We start from the raw sequence: 3688 nt of genomic DNA, 5'->3' as shown, positions 1-3688 counted from the left end.
AATGTTAGAATTTTTATTCTAATTGTGGTCCAATTTGTTAATATAGAAATTAGTTTGGGTGGTATTGTAATTATTAATTATTATATTGACAGTTGGTCTGTTCTTTGATGGAAAGAACACGACTGTTCATCATAAACTTTATAAAATTTGGGTCCCCAATTCTGATCATAACAACAAAAAATACACCTTGATTCCATCTGGCTCTCTGTGATTCAAGAATTGGAAGTTCCAAATTAAATCAAAGAATTTATTGGCAATGGCTGGAGGTACGTAAATTACTGGTTTTATAAAGAAATTCTAACACCAGCTTCTTGTCACTTTGCTTCTCTTCAATGTTGCTACCGTGGAGGTAATTGAATTCCCAATCTCCTATTCTACAACTCCTTCATTTAATTTCTTCTCTGCTGGCTAATTATATATATATATATATATATATATATATATATATATATATATATATATATATATATATATATATATATATATATATATATATCTCTGATAGTCGCAATTGTATAAGTAGATTTTTGTACTGATTGCTAAACCCTACCTAACTCTTAAACAGCTGTTGGCTTTGAAACTTGCAATCTGCAGGCTCTTTCCGTATAGCTTGATAAAATATTCAACCAGTTTGTTGCCATCATTCTCTCTGTCACTTTTGTTCTCTTCTTTGGGAAGGTTTGTCATTCCCCTCTCAATGTTATTTTAGAGTTTTTGCCCCTAATCAATGTTTTCAAGTTTTGAAATACTGCCTCTTTTGTTTGATGGTTTTTGGTTATTCCACAAGTAATTTGTAGTAGATATGGTCTTTCTGTAGGTGCCAACCTTGCATGGCTTGTGTGAATTTTGATGATAATCTGTTATCCAGTTGCCTATCCTGTTGGAAAGGTATGTTATTCTACAGAGCTTATTCCTTTTCGATATAATATAATTGACGAGAGAGTAGAGGATTGGAACACGATAGAATGAGACATCTGTGCAAATATGTTATCTATATTATGAACTAGATAATGATATGTGTACAAATTCAGATCTTCTTGGAGTTGTTTTGTGGACAGTTAAATGCATCTTGGTTAGTTAAGAAGAATTTTCTAGTGTGTTAGCAACCATGCCTGCAAGGGTTTAATTTTCTGTAAATCATTTGTTACAGGTTCTGGACTACCTGTTAGGGCACAATGAGGCTTTATTTAGGCGTGCTCAATTAAAAGCTCTTGTATCCATTCACAACCAGGAGGTACATATTGTTATTGTTCATCAATCAACCCAACTGTCTTGCCTTTCTATTTGATTAACAAATATTGGACTTGCTTGTTGTAAGGCTGGGAAAGGTGGTGAGCTTACACATGATGAGACTACAATTATGTGGAGCGCTTGATTTGACTGAAAAGGTAAGTGCTCTAATTCACCAACCGTATTGACTTCAACCTTTATATTAGTGATTTGTTACATGGCAATCCAATGCGGTTTTCAATTTGTCATATCAATGCAGCAGAATTTGAAGTTTTTTTTGTTTTTGTTTTTGCATGACTATATGTTTGGTTTTAAATAGAGCTTGTAATCATTTGCACTATTATTTGAACTCGAGATGTTTGCAAATTCATAATTTTTTTTGTTTAATTTGATTATGATTACCATGATCATCAACACTGCTCCACGCTAATGCTACCTCTTCATTTCCAACTTTTTTAACCCCTTTAATTTGTCTGTTTCTGTTTTTTTTTTATTCTTTCTCTTTGCCTAACTAGTGTAATTAACGAGTCAAATTAGGTTTGATTTTGGTTAATAACTACTAATTAGGGTTACTACTGCTCTGCATGTACCACCAAGAAGGATCATGTCTTTCTAATATTTTATTTCATTCCTTTTCAAAAAATTTTTACCTGTATTGGATTTAATTTTTAATATCATGTCAATTATGTTTGTTTTTAGTTTGCTTTATCAACATCACACCCAATTGTATTAAAATTTACTTTCACTTGAGTGCATTTGCCTCTTTAAATATTGAGTACTTTGCTGATTTGCAAATTGCAAAGAATACCTTATCCTTATTTGTATTTTACTTTGTAGAGTAAGTACTATGTACTATGTAAAGTCTAAAATCTGTGTTAGCCATAGCAACTCAGTTAAATGCAATTACTACTACATCTGTTTGTATGTAATTCACTAATGCAGTCATATTGAAATTTAGTGAGTCACAATTTTGTTTTTGATTTGTGTTTTTTGTTCTAATGGCTGAATATGCATTATTGTGGGACCTAATTAAAGTTGCTTGCCATTTTCATTTTTAATCAATTTGGATATGGAATTGGATTTGTTGGACTTAATTAAAGTAGCTTTTATAACATGCACTAACACAAGATTATTTAAAATTCTGCAGGACAGTGGTAAAAACAATGGATCTCATAATGGATGATCTATCACACTACTCATGAAATTTAATATTTTGTAACTAAGTATATAAAAGAAGTAGATATGTGACATTTGTTGGAATTGCAATTTTTATTTACTTGTTATTACTTTACTTTTTGGTACTTTGTCTTCAAAGTCTACTTTTGTGGTGACAAGTTTTATATATATATATTTTTTATGGAAAAGTTTATGTATATGTTGGATTAGTTCAATATACATAATTATTTTGGTCTATGATTTTAAAATTATATATGAATTTTGCACGAAATATTAGGAAGATTAATTAAAAAAAAATTCTGACCAAACTTATGGCCACGCTTAAAAAGGGTGGCTATATCTTAATGTTGGGCTCAACAGGCACGCTTAATAAACGTGGCCAAAGCTAGGCAACCGGCACGCTTTAAAAGTGTACCCATATCTTCATCTATTGGTACGTTTTTAAAGAGTACCCAAAACCAACATTCTGGAACGCTTTAAAAGCGTGGCAATATGTACACTTTTCGGTATGTAAGAACCGCAACTAATCAACCAGTTAATTAAGTCATTAATATTGCCCAAATTAGATTCTAGAAAGTTAGAGAGAGAATTTGAGGATTTAAAGGTGATTTTTGGACTCAGTGGGTTTTTCTAAGCCAGAAAATGTGTCTTCTGCAAAAAATCGTGAAAAACCGCCAACTGGCAGTTGAACCGGTTCAAGTCTGCCCTGTACCACACGAGAAAAAGTAAAAACCATAAAAAATGTTAGAAAAATGTTAGAAACGAAAAACCGGGCGTTAATTTTAAAGGTTTGGCCCGAAGTTGGGCCAAACGGGCTAAAAACGCTAACGGATTGAACCGGGCCCAAGTTGGGCCCAAGCCCAACATATAAAAGGCTCATTTAGTGAACCAAACCAGCCACAACACCAATTAAACATAACACACACAGCGGAAAAGAAAGGGGAAGAGAGGAAGAAGAAACACTATTCACCCTCTTCTTCTCTAGCTCATATCTTGAGCTACGGAGCTCCGATCGCCGTACCGTTTGTGGCTATGTATTTCTTGTGAAGAGCTCTACAAAATCCATACAAGAAACTGGAGAGGTAACCAGGAAATCTTTTCTATTCTTCTCTCCAAAATTTCGGTTCTTATGGTTTGTGATTAAGTGAGTTTTTGTGATTTTGGATGTTTAGGTTTGCTCTAATCCTTGCTTAGCCTTAGATTTTTGCTATCAAATCTGTTGAAAAAGGTAAGAGTCAATAAACTCTTGTGAAATTTCAAATCTGATAAACCCTAGGTTGAA

At 32.9% G+C, this 3688-nt stretch overlaps 1 long non-coding RNA gene across 1 annotated transcript; it reads left to right on the top strand.

The window, feature by feature from the left end:
• Window positions 1-773: 773 nt before the first annotated feature.
• Window positions 774-1946, top strand: LOC112763320 (uncharacterized). The gene is made up of 3 exons (XR_003815284.2): window positions 774-888; window positions 1151-1234; window positions 1319-1946. It is a non-coding gene; the product is annotated as an uncharacterized lncRNA (long non-coding RNA).
• Window positions 1947-3688: the final 1742 nt, after the last annotated feature.

The sequence above is a fragment of the Arachis hypogaea genome, chromosome 17 (assembly GCF_003086295.3).
Source record: "Arachis hypogaea cultivar Tifrunner chromosome 17, arahy.Tifrunner.gnm2.J5K5, whole genome shotgun sequence".
Classification (NCBI taxonomy): Eukaryota; Viridiplantae; Streptophyta; class Magnoliopsida; order Fabales; family Fabaceae; genus Arachis; species Arachis hypogaea.
This window is presented reverse-complemented; position numbering and strand designations above follow the sequence as displayed.